This window comes from Pinus tabuliformis, chromosome 7 (genome assembly GCF_031772625.1).
Source record: "Pinus tabuliformis cultivar Carrire ecotype Pingquan chromosome 7, CPIR1, whole genome shotgun sequence".
Classification (NCBI taxonomy): domain Eukaryota; kingdom Viridiplantae; phylum Streptophyta; class Pinopsida; order Pinales; family Pinaceae; genus Pinus; species Pinus tabuliformis.
The window spans coordinates 1343087757-1343108134 of record NC_142293.1 but is presented as its reverse complement, the minus strand read 5'-3'; positions in this window follow the sequence as shown (position 1 = coordinate 1343108134).

Sequence of the window (20378 nt, the reverse complement as noted above, 5' to 3'; positions counted from 1 at the left end):
TCTAGTAAATTAACATCCAAGTCAGATCTAGTTTTTGGAGATCCTAGTGGTAGTGAGGGTTTTGGATGAGTTTCAAATGAATGCTGATTTAAAATCAACTCCTCTCCTCAAGAGTTTTGCAACCCTAGGCAATAGGTGGGAGTAATCTGGACTGGATAGAATGCTACTATAAGGACCAAATGATGGTAAATATTCATAATGCAATATTGAAGAAGAAGAAGAAGAAGAGGGTTGATGTCCCCTTTTAGAACTGGCTTTTCTCATAATTTTTTTAGGATCTGACAAAGGATCAACTAGGTTACCCTCTGAACGAGATCTAATGTGCTTAAAAGGTGTAGGTTTGAGAGAGTGGAGTCGCCAAGTGAAGGGCTTTAACCTTTCTAAACCTTTAATCACCTTAAAGGAATAGAATACATATCATTTCCCCAAGAAAGCTTAATGAAATTCGAGTCCTCGGCAACAACGCCAGTTTGATGTTGTACCTTTGAGATAATAGTGGTCATCTATCAATGCCAGAGCATCTAAGATAAATGTTTTGGGGGTTTCGGTTTTGATTTGGGAGACCAATGAACAAAATCAAATATATAACTAATATACCTAACCCTTTGAAGAATATCAATATCTCAGTAAAGTGCTGCTATAAAATTTCACACAGTGATAAAGCTTGAATAGTGGTGAGCAGAAAACAAAAAATAATATGATTATCACAATTCTCAAATAGATAATTACATAATCGTAAGTATGAAAACCTCTAACTGATGTTCAGAAGGGTTCAAGAGAATATGCCTATGTTTACGACAATATGCTGATGATTTATTGATTCAGAGGGAATTAATTAAACAGACAGTCCATTAATCCATTCTCTTTAATGATTATCACTTCAGAAAGCTTATAGGAATAGATTGAGACACAATTATTCCTACCTAGTTATCTCTGTAAAGTCATAAGAATATGAAGAAAAACATAATGAGTAATACTGGAAAAACTTACATGAAACACAAATTGTGCAAAATAGAATTCAGAATCCTTTGCTTCATATTGAGGTTTCAAAAAAGTCAAGTACATCAAATATCTAGAAATGCTTCATCAAGGGTGCAACCAGGTTCAAAGCTGAATAGTGAGTAATGACCAATGAATAATGACCCCCTAGATAACTCGAGAAGAGAGTTATTTATACAAAAATAAGAAAATATCCTAAACTGTTTAAGGATTTGTTATAGGAAAAGGAAGAATCTTCATGCAAGAAGATAGAGACAACTATTGAACTGCTTCTTGTTGTCCCTGTTATTTAGGTTTTGCTAGCTTTGGTTTTTTATATTTTTCCTCTTAAGCTACTTGTGTGTTTGATATTTACGCTGGATGTCATGTTCACTTATGATCTTTCATCTGATACACTTTGACCTTTATGAATATCCTTTATTGTGTCTTTTTACCTTTACTGTACATTTCAAGTTTTTACTGTATATTTCAACAGTAAATCATTTAAATTTTATGTCTCAACATCAGGTAATTTGGATTTTGATCATCTTGTTTCTCCTTAACTGTATGCAGGATTTTGAATTTATTTTCTTGTAAACCTGGAACAACAGGTTTCATATGATCACCTTCAAAACACAACAAATGTTAAGAAAAACATAGGTTGGTAGGGAAGGCCGAAATGGCTTGATTTTGAGTTGAAAAGTCTATGGAAGGAGTCTAGAGCATTATCAGTAGGTAAACATTGGTTATATGGGTTGCAAAGGCTTAGGGCGTGCATGAGGGTTTATATATGTTATTATGTGTAAACGGGCGAAAAGAGCAAAGGTAAGGGTTTAACGTTTAAACGAGTAAACGTTCAACTTTTCAAATTTTGGCGCAAAGCAGAGTGAATAAAGAATACTGTGTTCAGGAGTATGCTGCAGTGGTAAGCAGATCCATCGCACTGCTTTTGTGGCGAAGGTGGTTTTTAGAGGGGGTCACCTGATCTACTCCATTGGCTGACACATAGCACTGGGGGTTCGGCGCAAAACCACCTTATCGGGCGGGTAAGGTTCGATCATCGGACCAACCCAATATGGATGTGGTGCATTGGATGAGAGCGCCTTTGATCTAACGGTGGTCCGACGATAAAGCAGTGCGGAGGAAAAAGGGAAGAGAAATGGAGGGGACCGATGGGTTAATTACAGCTATATCACGCTTAATTACAGGTCTAAACTCAGATTAGGCAATCAGGATGATTAATGGAGGTTGAATTAACTTTATCGTAAATTGATAAGTTAATGGGTTTTGGGTGAAATACATAGTTTTATAGTTAAAACTATGTTTCAGGGTATTTACGTAAAAGGACTTAATAATATACAGGAATGGGTATTTTAGGGATTTAATATATTAAATTAAAAGTTAATACAAATATGAGCAGAAAGGAGATATGCTAAGTATAATGCAAATTTGGAATTATATGCTCATCATCCACATACATTAGTACTTAGGATAAAACTCTTTTTTTGGGTTTTTGGGGTATTTGTGAGTGAAAGGGGAATTAACATGGGATTTCCATTTTTCCTAGGAAAATGGTGTTTAGCCTTAAGAAAAGGGATTTTTTTTTAGGAAATGAAGAAAAATGACTTTTATGAAGGGAATTCCAATATTTAATACCTATAAGTCATTAAGCCGAGGGTCCGGTCCCACCAGAAGTTTGAGAAATGCTCTGAGCCTTTATGATTGAAGGTTTTAGTATTGGAGAACATTTGGGAAGGGGAAATTAATAAGTATGTAGTGGAAGATGAGATGAAATGAGGAGGCAGTTAACTAAATCAATTGTGAACATCAACAACCTTTCTTCTACTTACCCTTTGCTAATCCTAACATTTTTCTTCACTTAATGGGTGCATTTAAGCTAGAAAACCCTTTTCTTTTCCCTTTTTCTTTTGAAAAGCAAAATATCTAATTTTAACCTTATAACATCCAAGGGCTCAGATTAAACTAGTGTGATCCTTATTATTCTCTACCTAACTATTGATCTACCAAGATTAAACAGTTTGGTTAGATCTTTATTCTCTAACTATAAACATGAGATTTAAAGCATGAAGTAGTCAATAATAAACTATTTGACTATCATGGGTTGTGGCATTTATGACAAGCTGCACACAACCATTATTTTGTAGAAAAAGGTTAAATAGTAGTGGCATTTGAGCTTGCAAACCTTCAGAGTTTATTTCTTTTTCTTTTCTCTCTAACCTAACATTTTGTTTTTGCCTTGATTTTTTACAGCATCTAACCTAACATTTTCTTTGATATGGACATATTTATGAAAATATTTCCTAACATTTTTATTTAATATTCTTTTTGTCCATATCCTATCTTAACATTTTGTAAACATATTTTTCATTTTTTGACTAATTTTTTCTATCTTATCAAAACCAAAAAATGCTACAATAGATGGATGAGAAATTTCATTCAACATGCAATGGGTGACAACACTTCACAATGAGTAAACCTACAAATATATAATTTGAAATACAATAAAAAGATCATTTTTGTTATTTTTCCTTAAAAAAGGTATGATATTGATTTTATTATTTTAACTAGTATTTTACTATTTCTTTTGTAGGCTCATTTTATACTTCAAAATCTCTAATTAAAATGATATATAAATACTTTCTAGAATACCCTTCTTAAAATTTGGTCAAAGATCAACCTCCTCCATAAGAAACTGAATCTTTTGAGTCCATGGAACAAAATAAAAAGCATTTTTCCAAGATATAACACTCTCAAAGACTAGGAGTCACATTACAGATCTTAAACAAATTCCACGTGAAGAAAATAAAAATTAATAATTAATAGATGAATAGAATAAATGAAAGGTTTGACATATTTTGCAAAGCCTTAAGTAGGAAGTCAACATGGTGAAGTCCTCAATGTTGTTTAGTGTGTTAGATGAGGAAGGGAAATTTAAAGTGTTAAAGTTGTTTTCATGTGAGTAATTCTAAACATTATCAAAATATAAAGTATGTGGGTTTAAAATAAAAACCAAGTGAATATAAATATGCTTATTGGTTATGGTGTTTAAAAAACATAGAGTTTGGAATCTTAGTTTTCTGTAACGAAAAACTATCCTAGATAATATTTTTATAGAGAGTGTTATTATGTATTGTATATCCATTTTACACATACCCAGAGATATTTTAATAAAATTAGGAAGCATGTTTTATATTCTTATGGATGGGAAAAATGAAAAGGAAGGAACTTCTTTTGTCACATGGATGAAGTTGGAACTTCAAAGAAAAAGAAAATATGTGGCTAGGTTTTGAAGAATATTTATGTGCTTAATATGGCCTTGGCTACAAAAAGGTCTCTGGAGGGTAGCCTATAATGAAAGAGTTTCGAGAAAATTAATGGAGATAAAGTAACTAAAGGAAACTTCCATAAAGAATGGTTTAGAGTAGAAAAAAAAGTAATTAAAGAGCTTCAATTGTCTAGAAAGCCTTGGTTAGGGAATTCCCCTTAATTGGAAGCTGGATAGTTTGGATTTTAAGAAGGATAAATTAAGTGAAACCTGGGGAATATCATTGGAATGATTGTAAGGGAAATTTTAGGTGATCAAAATATGTAATAAATTATTTACACTCAATGGGATTTTCTCATTAAAAGGCGTAGAAAATATAAATAGAGTAAATATTTGGGCTTAATATTATAAAACACCGTAATTTTGAATTATAAGGAGATAAGTAAAAGAAATGGAATAAATATGCAAAATTTATAAGGAGATAAATAAAAGAAATGGAATATATATGCAAAATTTTCTACAACATAGTGACATTAAGAACTCATATCATGAGTATTTAATAAAATGGTATAAATCTAAAGCCTTAAGGAAGCACATATCTCAACCTAGTTATTTATCAAGGATGAAAGAATCCTTAGGCGAAATATCCTCACAATAAAAAATAGTTTGGAAACTAAAGAGTACTTTAAAAGTTATTTTCTTCTATGGCTATATTTGGCAAATAAAACATAAAAATTATAACCCTCATACCTGGGGAATTAAGCAAGTGTCATAATAGAATAATGAGGGTGACAAGTGGCTTGTTTGGCTAGATTCACAACATTATGAACATTGTATAATTTGTAGTCATTTCATAGCAAGAGAGCTCATGCGAGGTTTAGTTTTCCAGGATGGCCATATCGCCAGAGAGGTCACTGAGATTAGTTGAATCTACAATAATTATGTATCCCATCATGAATTAGAGAGAGATGATTATAGAAATTTATGACAAATTAGAAGGTGAGGATGGAATGGGTGAATTGATGAGGTTAAAGGAGGAACTATGTTTTTTCACGTTACATGGATTGATAACATTGTAGAAACTAGAAAATCGCATTCCAAAGGAAAATTTTCTAGTCTCCATAATTCTTGGGGTGATGACAGGAAAGTAAGAGAATGATAGTAGCAAAGGAGACGGTTATTTTAGCTAGAAACCTCACGAAGCATCCACCCACTATTTCAAGAACTCATAGGGTAGTAGGGAATGAAACTCAAAGTTTCAATGAGTCCTCATCTCAATAACTAAATCCACATTTCTTCGATTGAGGAACTAACCCAAATCAAACGTCATTTCATTTTTAATGCAGATATTATGGATCAAGTCAGGTATTAGGTACCCAACACTAGTCGCACTTTCTCGAGATGAAACAAATACTTTAGGGAAGTTGATGTATATTAGAATACTAAAATAGAATTTGGAAGATTTATGTAGGATAAAGAAGAGGTGCAAGAAGAGAACCAAGTGAAAGTAAATGACACACATGATTAATTGGAAAATATGTACTAAAAGTCAACATTCTTGTATACCTTCTTGCTAATATAACTTTTATTGATCTGTAGGAAGATGGAGGTCATACAAAAACAATTCAAGTGGATTCTCCCACCAATTAATGATGTTCATATTAGTTTTGTTGGTATTTATTTTTTGCATTTATGTTAATGGATATCTTCTAGTTAGATTTTTTTTAGCTACCAGTTGGTCTTTCATTGGCTTATCAGGCCACTGAAGCCATTTTGTTATGTAGTAAGAAGAATGGTGAATATACATGGATATCCTATTGAGAAAAATCTCGTTTTGTTTTATTGTTTTGGTTTCCGAATGGAAGGCATAGCAACAATAAAACACTATTTGAATGTATCTTTTCGATATTATAAGATAATTTTTGGTAATTTATATATATATATATATATATATATATATATATATATAATTAAATGAGGAATTAGAATAGCTTAGATGGATGCATTGTGCAAATGTAGTGAGAGATCTATAGCTCATATATAGTTATCACTTGCTCTTTTCTAGATAATTTTAAATTAGGGTAATAAATGGGATTGGTTGAATTTGGTATATTGTCTTTCTTTATGGAAAATAGATCAATCTAAAAAATCCTTTAAGCCTTTCCCATGTTTAATTATATAGGGGATTTAAATAGACAAAATGATATGTCGATATGAATTTTGGATAGGTTGGACATAAATTCAAGGTATACTTTAAATATAGATTGAAACTTTCAAATAAAAGCATTGTAGAACTTTAAAGGAACCCATTATTGATTATCAAAACACATGGGGATTCTTTAACGGGCATGCTAAGGAGTCCCAACTATGTGAAAATTAGTAGAGGTTATTCTTTTCTTTGAATAAAGTCATTATATACTTTTGGAAAATATTAGTGGGTAATGAAAAAATAATGAATATGACATTTTATGCATTATGGTTTCTTATTAAAATATTGATAGAAAAAGGTGTGAAACACTTGGTGTTACTTGGAAAAACTAAGATATTGATTTACTAGGTGAACAACAAATGAGTAATTGACAATAATATGCTATCCCTAAATATAAATAAGTTTTTGGAGGTAAATATCAATTTTGATAATTTATTTTTCTCACAGATATAGAGAATACATCTTAAAAGCTAATAAATATCTAAGGAAGTTTTAATTACGCAAGGGATGTCTCTCTCCAAGGAAAAGCTCAAAGGAGGGGCGAAAATTTAAATCTTTGAACAATCACTTTATTGATATAGGAGATAAAAGGAGATCAAGGATGAGATTACTATGGATTGTTGATGTATTCCTTTTGTAATAGTGTTGAAGTTGAAGAGCTAAAAATATATATTTTGTAAATATATGTAAATGACTCCCATTTCAAGCCTAGGGAGACTCCAATTATGTAGCCATGGGATAGATATGGAGGTTTCTGTTTAGATAAAGTACATGATCCATCTTTTTTTTGGTCTTTTGCAATGGACTTATGTATATTTTGATTTAATACTTGAGGTACTGATCATAATATTTTTTTCTTAGAAGAAAAAATGTTTTCAGAAACAAAATCCTCATAAATTGGGATATATGATCTAGAATGGATCATGATGTAATTTATAATCTATTATAGTACACTTTGGGTGGAACAAGATTGGAGCTAATGGAATATAGGGCCTATTTTGAGCATAATATATAAAGGGTGGTAATGTGCAGTACCTACATGGTAATATAGAGTACCTAAGGATGTACCCACAGGGAATAATAATAGATATGTCGTTATGTATTACTCTATATGGAGGCTATTTCTATTAAATGAGGCATAATTAATAGAGTGAAAGAAATATATATAATAAGGCTTACTAGAAAGTTCCACCTACCTCAATGTTCCTTTTATAAAATGTTTATAGGAGATTAGATAATACTTTTCCCCAAAGGAGATTAGATAGTACTATAAATAAGTAGAATAAATTTAATGAATGTATGATGGGTGTATTGTACTTATAGCTAGGAAGTATTGCTTGGCATTCATTTTCTTCCTTAAATAATAATACATGGTGTAACCCTACATCGAGGGTTATTTAAAATTTGTGTACTCATGTTTGTGTTATATATTGTGTGAATCAAATTTTTTTGAGTGATTTATATGATATATGAGATGTATTATAAATTTATTATAGTTCTTTCTCGGCACAAAAAAGGGATAATTATTTTTTTTTGTATATTTTCAAGGGAAAAATGAGGGTATCCAACTTGAAACTAACTTCTAAAATTGTTTGAGCATTATTTAAAAAATAAACTACAAAATTTAATTCCCATCATCAAAAGATCTTATTAAAAAAAACATATGAAATAGTTTGGGTGAAGTGGAGATATTGTTGATTTAAAATCACCTATCTTAGGGATTTTCAAGGGATGATATGGATTGGATCATTATATTTTTTTCATCCATATCAATGCTTTTATAGTGGAAAAAGCGGAGGAATCAACTCACAAGACCATTTTTACCACTAAGACCTAGTTTGGCAAATCATCAGTTGAAACCTTCCACAAGCATTTTTTGGCCTCAATTGACATTTTTTGGGGGTGAAATCATTTTATCATATTATAAACATAGATAAATTTTCAATGGTGCAATAATTCCCTCAATCAGAGTGCATATGCAAAAGTTATGCCACTCAAAAGTAATCTTCCTGTTTTCACGACCATAATTCGAGACGATGTCACATCAGCACCCATTATTCATGGAAAAGGGGATATCCACGTGATTATGATGAAGAATACTTTAGAAGAGTCCATATTGTAACTCTAGTTAGAAATTGAAGTAGCCCAAATTAAGCACTAGTAGGCTCTCGAGTTGTGTTATAAGCATGAACTAGGAGAAAAGTGGTTCCATTCTTTTTGAGTGGATTTTGTTCCATAGACGAGAAAAAATGGCCAAGAGGGATAGGATTAGAGAAAACAGAGAGGATTTTTTCTCTGTATTAGACCACATGCCAATGTTGTACTTCTTTGTACTTGCAGTCATTTTCTCTTCAAAAAAGGAGAGCAAACAAAGATTACATTCCACGTGGGTTTTCTCTCAAAAGGGTTTCCTAGGTCACATATTTTGTCAATCATGATTTTTGAGCTTTTATTTTAATTTTCTCTATTTTCCACATAATTTTAATTTGTGTGCAAACAAAATTAACTATAATCTACAGATCCAGAAATCTAAAGAAAAAAAAAACCCTAATAGTGTAGATTTCAAATTTTTAAATATGGTTTTATCATATTTGTTGTGATGAACTATCCATTGGAATATCCATGACAATTTATTGATCAAGGTATTGATGCACAAATTATAGATCAAATATAATTTTCTATAATACTTAAATTTCACTCAAAACCAACACCATTATGTGCATATAAGGTGTGGTATTTCATAATTGTTGTCATAATAGCTAATTGGATAAGTGTAGCCCCAATTATGCCATATTCATTTAGTCTCCTCTAGGAACTCCCTAGTAAATTAAGTGATTTTTTTTAACGCTAGTTCTACTTTTAAGGTTTTCAAGAGAAGATGTTTGTTACTAGAAAATATGATGGTCATATTACTAATGATTTCATAATGTCTAAAAAATTATTATGAAAAAAGAGTTGGAATTATTTTACCCTATAGTTTCAAAGCAGATGGCACCATATGGTGAAAAACATTTTACTATGCAAAGATGATAACATTTTCTTTATAAATCATTTTAAAACTTACCTTTAGAGAAGTGGTCTCATGGGAAGCGTAAGGAAAAATAAATAACTAATGGTTTATTGTCATGTCACAACTCTATTTTATAGTTTCATGGATGTATTCATAAAGAAAAGGTTAGTGTTTCTATTTCCAATATAATTTCATGAATTTCCATTTGGCTAAAATATTACAAGTTCCAAGAAAAAATATATAGAGCACACAAATTAAGGGAGATACTATACAAATTTTTAAAGAGCTCACTATGGATAAATATGTGTTTCATTCTAATTTTCACACAACAAATATGAATATGTGCATATATTCTTGGATATCCTTGGATGTAACAAATGGCGCAATGAATATTAATGCACAAAAACTGTTTATTGAGCCGAGGTATTAGAAAAATAAAATTACATTGTAGTCTCTCTTAGTAAACAAGAAGAACCCAAGTGGCCACATGTAGAAGAGGCTATAGAATAACACACTGAAAATCCTCTTCATGACAAAGAAAACTAACAACATGGCTTGAAGTAACAACATTTTGAAGAATCCAATCCAAAGAAACAAAGAACTAAGGTTGATGTATATCACCACCCACATCACCTTGAGAAACATTAATGATCAAGGAAAGGTCATAAGCATAAGTAAACTTATTACAGACCAACTTGGCACCAAAAGGGAAACTAGTTAAGAGATATATGGAAGCATAACAACAATTCCCAACAATATTTGGTACCACAACAAGGAGTAGATCTCAGATGAAGGTGGAATGTAATCCTTTAGATCCCATGTTCAATTCCACTAAGATGAATGGATGATTGTGGTTGGTACCAACTAGCTACATTTCAAAGTTTATCATATTGTATGGCTTATTCCCATGTTTTGAAGATGAAACATGTGAAGGCAATGGAATGTAGTACACATAGGAGTGTATTATGGGGAACCTAGGGAGGTACCTAAATAAAGCTAATTTCTAGTGAATAATTCCCAAGTAGTAGTATGAAAGAAATTTTAATAGCCTTGGTGAAAATTCCACATAATAAAAGTTAATAAAGTAAAAATAATAACCACGGTTGATGGGACACTTATTCCAAGTTGAATGTTGGGAAAAAACATCCTATTGTGGGTGTTCATTTGGTTTATTATGGCTAAGGAAATTGGCAAAGGAAATGGAAAAGGATTTGGAAAGGAAAAATCACATTTTTGGCACATTTATTTAGGAAAATAATGGAAATTAGGAGAAAAGGAAGGTGAAAGTTCACAGGATGCATGTGAGGAGGAAAATGAAGGTAAATAATGGAAAATGAAGAAAATAGAGGCCTAATTGATAAAAAGGCATCTAAGGATCAGTTGGTACCTTTTGTCAGTTCAATTGGAGCTCTCTCATTATTCTCTCTCTCACACACACTCTTGGACACTTAGATTTTTCTTAGAGCACTTTGGCATTGGATCAAGAAAGGCAAGAGGAAGGAAGGAGCAAGAAAGTAAGAGCATGATCAAATAGCTACATCAGGATTCTTTATAGGTATCGATTTGCATGTGTGTTTTCCATGCTATATTTGGAATTCATGGTATTGCATGTGGTTGTTTGTTATGATGGCATGGGATTTTCTAGGTGTGACTGTGTTTTCAGCCTAGCCTTGCCATTTTTGGATAGCCATGGTCTGATGGGGTTCTCATGTTTTGGTTGATATGGATTGTTGGATGGATTCAGAAGCTCACTGAGGTGTGTCTCTGAAAGGAAAACACATGGCTTGGTGATCCCTGAACTAGATTGTGGACAGCAGCAAATCCATTGGCTTAGTGACCCATGAATCAGACTATCGATTGCGGTCAATCTAGGTATTGTCTGCCTTAGTGTACCTAGGAATCCTTGACAAGTTAACAACATGATATATGATAAATCCTAGAGGTTGTTGCCCTTGATTAGGCCTAGGAATCCTTTCCAATGAATGTTAGGATATACGGTAAATCCTACGGGGTGGTGTTTCAGTTTAGGCCTAGTAATCCTAGATCGAACTGTGGATTGTGGTAAATACTGAGAGACTAGGAGACATGAAAATTCCTCACGGTGTAGGTGGAGAAATCCAGTGGAATCCATGCTTTTTTTTGCCTAGTGTTCTGGTGGAGATCATGGTAAAGCCTGTTATTACATGTTTATCATGCTGGCCTAGTGATTCGATGTGGATTGTGGTAAAGCCTAGATTCTATTGATGAGGGTGAGGTGGTTTAGCCTCAGGATGCCATGGTTGGTTCTTTTGATTTGATTCCCACATTCATGCTTGAAATATGGCACTAGGGTGATTGGATGAAGAGATATTTGGCTCAACTAATCTACAGTTGGGTGGAATGTGGTAATACCATCCTAGGTTGGCTTTTGCATTCATTAATAACATGTTCTTTCCTTGACATATTATGTGTAAATGTATTGGTTTATATGTGGATTCTATGACTGATGTATCATTGATATTGTTGCTGTTATATGCTAATTATAAGTATGTATTATGGCAGTGATGATGTATGCCTCTCCTTATGTTTTGATTTGTAAATGAATGAACAATGTATCTATCACATAATTAATGATAATGCAACTAATGATATAAGGTAACCATGCTTCTTAGTGATTCTCATACAAGTATGAGACCCCAATGCTCAGATCTATTGTTTAAACCTATAGATTACATATTTATGACATGTTTAATGAAATTCCTATAATGGCTAGTAGGGGTCCAATCAAGTCCTTGTTCAAGTAATTGCATTTGTATCCTTATTATGTTGTTATATTTTAGTTTTGAAATTCTCATTTAGTTTTAGGCAGAGACCTGGGATCTGGGCCTGAAAAAGTGGCACAAATCTCAGAGTCGCAGGCATCAGTATGAGGATACAAGTCCCTATATGCATGCATACCAATGCTATGGGAGAATCTTGAGCCTCCTAGGTGCACCCTCATTAATATCAAGGGAGCCTTCGGGGGTTTAATGGTCTAAAAAATTAGTGGGACCCAAGGGTTGGTTACCTGAGTGGTTGGAAGGGATCCTGGGAGTTCTGTTGCTGATGTGGAAGGTATGTATGGTGTGATTTCATTGATTCCACTTCCTTAAGGTTTTGTAGGAGGTTGAATCACATCATAGTGGCCTATCATCGAATATTTACCATAGTCAGCTAGTTACATAGGTATATGTGGGATGAGGGTGTTTCAGAGTGGTATCAAAGCGGGTTTCACTCTCTTTGGGTTATATCTAATACCACAAATTCGTATCAGAGCATGGCTCACCCCTTCGACATGATGGATGGTGTGCGTTGGTCATGCATTCATGTTGGTTGCCTGTGTGTTAACCATCCTTGTGGTCTATATGCTTGTCGCTATATGAATGGTGTCGGTCATGGTTGTAGTGATGTTTCCATGTGAAAGAGGATGTTGTTGTTGTGAAGTGTGTCACCATGAGTGTATGATTATTTACATGTTGTTTATGCTTGCGTATTGTGAGTGTACATTGGTATGGTTGTTGTTGTCATGCATGAGTTCATGGTATGTGTATTTGATATGGCCATGGATTGATGGTTGGACTCTATCTATAATGATGGTTATATGTCTATATGCTTATGTATTATATGTATATATGTTTGTATGATTATGTTGTACGTGTATTATGTTGATTGGTTGATGTTGCAGATCAGGTATCCTCCCTGAATTATGCTAATGTACGTTGGTTTATTGAGATTTGGTTTAGCTGACAAGATATACCTTACAGGAAGAGTGTCAAATATGACAAGCAAGATGGTATACTAGAGAGATTCTCCCTATATATCAAATAGGAATCATGGTGTTGGTCACTATTATGACTTAGAAGACACATTTAGAAGCTTGAACGAATAAATAAGGAGTTGTAAGGCAGACAATGACAAAATCATGCAGACACAAGAGCAACAGGGAGAGGTTAATGCAATAATCCTTCAAAGTTTGTCAAAGTTGAAATGATAGGGTCCACTTCGAACACTCATTAGTGAGAGGAAAAAACTAATAGGGAAAATGGAAGTAGGTCTCATGGTGGTCATAGGTTATATAGAGATGACATAGTGAGAGATGGCAGGATGTTGGATACTCCGAATAGGAGAGGTGATGGACACAAATACTACTCTAATTATGGTTATGATAGGCATCATGATCATCATCATTATCACCCTTAGAGTAAGAGTGATAGGGGATACTTTCTAGATGAGTTTAAGAAAGCAAAGCCACCTACTTTTGATGGAGACTTGAAGAAACTAGAAGATGAACAGGATTGGATACTTCAGATGAACAAGTGCTTTGGGTTGCATGAGTAGACAGAAATCATGAAGGCCATAATCATTATCTTTAGTCTTAAAGGTAAAGTAGATGTCTGGTGGGAAGATGTGAAGCGGGTCAGAGACATCAGGCCAGAGGACTTGAGTTGGCATTAGTTCAAGAGGCTTTACAGGAAGAATTACTTGCCAAAAAGGTACTATGACGGTAAGGGAAATAAATTCTATGAGCTAAAGATCGGATCAATGACAGATGAATATTACATAACTACGTTCCTAGATCTATTTAGGTATGTACCGTGTTAGGATATTCCCACACATAGGAAATAATTAAGTATAACTTGGTCTAGTGTATAGCTACGTAAAGTTTGTTTCTTTAGTATGTACTTTTTGTAACTTATAATCTGATGGTCATGATATGTTCTTGACATGAAGTGATTTGACAAATCATTCTCTCTTTGGTATTGATGACACTTGATCCATGGCTTAACACCCGATTGGTCGATGATCTCTATTTAAAGAGCATGGAGGGTCATTTGTTAGGTGACCATTCATGAGAGAAGCTTATGTAAATTTTCTTTCTTTAACATTAATAAATTTCCTGAAGTGGCCATGTTGTCTCAGGACGTGGACTGTTTCCCTCTTTGAGGGTTTTAATGACTTCAAGAATACTGGTGTACTAATCTGTGATCTATTTGTGAGCGGTGTCCTTTGGTGTTCTATCTAAGAAACTTACCCTGTAAATTCCTACATGGTATCATAGCACCAAAGGACACCGCCCACAAACAGATCACAAATCAGTACACCAAATGGGTTTGTGTTACTCGGGATGCAGCAGGTGCTCTTGCAGGTAATCCTACATATCAATGCCATACACATTCTTAGATTGAAATAATAGCCTTAGGACACTTGCATTATTTTCTTGGTCTTCAAGTCTTGCAAGCCAAAGAAGGTATTTCCATTTCCTAGTCCAAGTATGCTTGTGATCTTCTAAGACACTTTCACATGGAACACTATAAGCCAGCCCCTTCCCCATTTCAATCTGGAGCCAAAATTTCAGTCACTTCTACTTCCCTTGAAGTTGATGCTACCTTATATTGTCATCTTGTTGGAAAAATTTTGTATATGACCCATACCTGTCCTGACCTTTCCTTTGATGTAGGTATTGTTTCTCGGTTTATGCAAAAACCACATGAAAGTCATTGGAAAGCAGCTAAAAGAATACTTCATTATGTTTGAGGTACAATTCAATTTGGGATTTAGTACATTGTAGAAGAAACTCATCTATTGGTTGGTTTCACTGATTCTAATTAGATTGGTGACCCTGATGATTAGAAGTCTACTGCAGGTTATGTCTTCACTCTTGGCTCTGGACCTATTAAATGGGCTTGTACGAAACAAAGTTCCATTTCTCTTTCTTCAGCAGAAGAAGAGTATCGTGGTGTTGTTGAAGGTATTAAGGAAGCCCTGTGGCTTCGTCAGATCCTCTCAGAGTTTGCTTTTCAGCAGCAACATCCAACTACACTTTGGCGTGATAATCAAAGTGCCATTCAATGATGCAAAGATTCATTCCAACATCAGCGCAACAAACACATTGAACTAGACATGCACTTCATTAGAAATCTCATTCATGACCATGTTCTTGAAGTGCACTATTGATCCAGGTGGATCTATAAAAAGTACCAGTGGCATGGTAAGAAGGCTCAAAACTCAAAATGGAAAAAACTCTATATACTTATAATTAGATTGAAGTGCTCATCATCCTGATTCCAACGATGTGAATGACTCTCAAATATAAGTTCATATGAAGAAGTTAGAGCAAGTCAAATATCAAGTTTGACTTGGATAGGTGGTAGGAGGAAGTGACATGGAAAAACTCTCAACGAATGGGGAATCACCAAGTGGAAAGCCATCATTGGTCCCGCATATCACTGGTTGCAAAAGGCAGAGGTCTGTAGGTTGAGGAATCGATCCCCAACACTACCAGGTTGTCATTGCGATATTACAATCACAGATTGGAGGCAAATCAGTGGTTTCAAATTACCCCCAGGTAAGAAAGTTGTGATGCGATAATCACATATCGAAATTGCAGAAGGAATGACATTATAGGATCGGCCCCGAAAGGAGCAGGGTTTGTTACCTACTGCCCAAGAATCTCTGTTGGAAATGCCCACCTGCTAATACTTTTCATCTTTTTGGCATTGCCTGAGAATTGAGGTGTTAGCCACCAAGTATATATATATTGGAAGGACTGCATAGGGAAGAGGAGGAGACCATCACAATAATTCAGAAGATTAGTGTGTATCACAGTAACTTGACCTAGAAGCAGGTCGAGACCTTGCCTTTAGTAGCAGGGATGTTCTAAGAGGGTGCAAAAAGACTGATTATCCAAATTGGGTGTTTGGATAGGATTTTTTACATGATTTTTTGCCAGGATTTAGGTGGTATTGTTTGTTTCTGAGGCTGGGATCTCCATTCTTAGTCCATCTTCCATATTGGAGGTATAATGATTGTAATTGAATTTTTATTGTGTTTTTATCTCTTTTCATGCCACTTAATGAAAGAAGGCCTCCCCACTATTGAGTAGGGCCCAAAGACGTAGTCCAAATTGGATTAACTTCGTAATCAAATATTTGTGTCAAGGTTTCTTACTTGTCATGTTATTTCTGCATTGTTTTATGTGCTTTTAAGATCCATGGTTAATAAGCTATGTTTCATGTAATTCTTATGCATCTATAAGTAAAATATCTTTGATCAAGTTTGGTATCCGAGCAAGTCTTTGTTGATATGAATTGACTGAGTATATGATAACTCGGAACAAGATATGAAAAGGATAAGGAACTCTTAAGTCCTTTGATCTCGAAGCAGGATGTGCACAATGAAGAAGAAACATGGAAAATGAAGAAGCTTGTTGGGAAGAGGAACATAATTTCCACAAGGTATTCTACAATATCGAAGAGAAAGTGAACAAGTTGTTTTCAGAGTATGATAAGGCACTTGGGCATGAGAAGCAAAATGTTGATGACAATAGATTGGAAAATCATGAAGGTGGTGGAGAAGAGAATCCTCCCTCTCCTTCTTCAAGTGATAGTTCTCATCACTTTAATCGTGATTCGAAACATACATATAGGAAACCATTCTTCAAGCTAGATGTAAAGTTTAACCTACCCATGTATAATGGAGAGTGTAGTGCTCGATAATTGGATAAGACAAATAGAGGTCTACTACCAAATTCAACAAATCGAAGAAGATGAGGCAAAGGTCTAGTTAGCATCTCTTCGATTGAGTGGCACTGCTCTTGTTTGGTGGGAGATAAAGTTGCAAAAGGGAAGCAAAAATTCGGGTAACCTTCTTTCCTCTTGGTCCAGTTTTATTTTTGCATTGAAATACGAATTTTACCCTTTGGGTTATTGAAAAAAATGCACTAATGGAATGGAAATATCTAAGCCAAGGTAAAGGCCAAAATGTGCAAAGCTTCACTGGATAATTTCAGAAACAGGCAATGAATTTGGGCATCTCATTAGATTCGCCCAAGACTAGAACTAAGTATGTTGGTGTGCTACATAGTTACATCAGACACTCATTGTTATTGTTCAAACCTAATACGATTGATGCGACCAGTGTAAAGGCAATTCATCTTGAAATTCGAGGAAAGAATGACAGATTTGATCAAGCCAAGAAAACACCGTTTAATCCTCAGCATGGAAAATTCTAGAAGAAAGGCAAGGGGAAGGCTAAGAAGAACGTCACAGCTAAGAAAGAGGATATAGAAACACCATCTTGCAGGCATTGCAAGAGAGAAGGTCGTGACAAGGACCACTATTGGAAGCTATATCCGGAACTGAGACCAAAGAGATTCAGCAAAAAGGGTAAGCAGAGGATGGTGGCAACAATGCAGCAGGACCTTAGATTAGATTCCGGCGATGAGACATTGATCACAGTCGTGGATGTTAAATGTACTTCTTTTATTAGTAATAATTCTGATTTGATTGTAAGTACTAGTTCTTTGAATGAGCCTGTAAGTAATGAGCAAAAGAGAATTGAATTATTCCACAATAGGATTATTATAAAATGCAGAAAGGTGGAAACTCTATTTGATTCAGGTTCCCAAGCAAAAATTTAATCTCAAAGTCCTTCATGAAAAATTTAGGCCTTGAAACTAAGCCTCATTCGAGTCCATACCTGTTTGGTTGGGTAAGAGATAAAGAAAAATTACAAGTAACCAAGTAGTGTAGGGCCAGATTTGTTATTTCTTCTAAATTATTTGATGAGGTAGAGTTAGATGTTGTTCCTTTGCATATCTGTTGAATTATCTTGGGAAGTCCATATCTCTATGACAGAAAGGCAATTTTCTTTTGGGACAAAAATAAATACCACCTCACAAAGATTGGGGTAGAATATATAGTCAGAGCTCATCATACAAAAGTCAGTGCTAGCCCTGTAAGTGCAGGACAGATTAAATAACTAGTTAATTCTAGAAAAGGGTGCCTACTCATGGTAATGAGAATGAAAGGGGCCGAGACGACTGATGCTTTCAAAGGTTTTAATCTTGATTATAAGAAAGAATTGTTTGAAATTATTTTTGACTATGATGGATTGTTTCAGGAACCTAGAGGATTGCCCCCAAAATGGGAAATCCAACATGAGATCCATATACAACAAGATTCTCCTTTACTGAATATTGGCATGTACAGGATGGCTTCTATCAAGATGGAGGAGATCAAGAAATAGGTGCAGGAATTGCTAAGCCAAGGGGTCATCAGACCGAGTTCTTCTTTGCGCGGCTCATCGATCGTGTTGGTTCCAAAGAAAGACGACACATGGAGAATGTGCGTAGACTACAGGGCACTAAAAAAAATTATGATGAAGAATCAATATCCTCTCCCTCGCATTGGTGAATTATTAGATCAGTTGAAAAATGTTGTGTATTTTACAAAAATAGATTTGCGTAGTGGATATCACCATGTTAGAGTTGCAAAACAAGATATTTGGAAGACTACATTCAAAACCAAACAGGGGTTGTTTGAATGGATGGTGATGCCATTTGGATTGTGCAATGCTCCAACCATGTTTATGAGGGTAATGAATGATCTGTTTAGGCCTTTTCTTCATAATTTTGTGCTTGTATATCAGGACGATATTCTTGTTCAAAGTAGGACATGGGATGAACATGTATGTCATGTGAAGAAAGTGCTTGATGTTCTGAAAAAGGAAAAATTGTATGTAAAGTTGTCAAAGTGCGAGTTTGGGAAGACCCGTCTCATTTATTTAGGTCACATAATCGGTAATGGGCAAGCAAAAATAGATCCCTGTAAGGTAGATGTGATTATGAAACGGCCTGAGGCCACAAATGTTACAGAGGTCTGAAGTCTTTTAGGTGTGGTAAAGTATTGGAGAAGGTTCATTGCAAACTTCTTTGTTATCACAACCCTTTTACATGCATTGACAAGTGTGAATCAGGCCTTTCAGTGGGGAGGAAAGTAGCAAAAATCCTTCGACATGCTGAAAGAGAAGATCAGGACAACACCAGTGCTAGCCTTACTGATATGGAATTGATCTAAGACAATTAATAAGGTATTACAAACTCATGTGCATGGATGTGCCTATGTTATTTTGTGCAATGGATCGATAAGATTGCTAAATACATAGAAAATAAATCAGTTAAAGGAAACATAATAAGCAACACATATAAACACAACAAGTTTAATAAGGAGTTCGCCTAGTACTCCTGGGCTACGTCTCCTGGTCCAGCCTTCAGTGGTGGCTTCTCTATTATGTTTTCAAGAAGATTTTTTACAACAATGAGCTCAATTTGACTCTCACACAACAGATATAAATCAGTAAGATCGTACTTGGATTCCCCAAGTCTCTGGAGTACACAGAATCTCCCTACTGAATCTTGACCTCTATTGGTCACAATGGTATGAGTCCAATCTGAGACTCAATACATGACAGACATATACAGAGGAGTTCGCTTGAACCTCTCAACCCTTCTCTGGAGTACACGGACTCTCTGGCTCGATGCTGCCTTTCCTTCTGTAGGTCAGCTCGGCTTCTTCTCTCTGCTCTTAGCTTTCTCCTCTAACTTACTGCTTGCTTCTCTCTCTGTCAGTTTGTGGATTTAAATCCAATCTACTCCTTGACTATTCATTTCTGCTTCCCAGTTTTCTGGTTCCCTTGCCTCTATCCGTTTGAATTACTCTACCCCGCGTCATCAGTCACTGCATAACGCCTCATAGGGAGGTGGCCACCTATTTCATAACGGATGAGTGCTAGTTATCTTGGACATACTTGAAATGACCATTTTTACCATTAGCTCCAAGAATGGCTGTGAAACACGACCTTCTGCCAACGCATCGTCCATATCGAACTTCAAATCTTATACAACTCTGCCTACTAACCTCATCAAATCCAGTCATCCATCGGAACACATCACTGCTATTGATCTAGGGGCCCCAGATCCTACGGTCATCGTTCATATCAGGCGGCTAAGTCACATGACGTTTATCCATCTGATGTGAGCATTTTTCTCTCTCTTCCACCGAACTCGTGGAAACCATTGTGTGGCATTGGGCAGGACT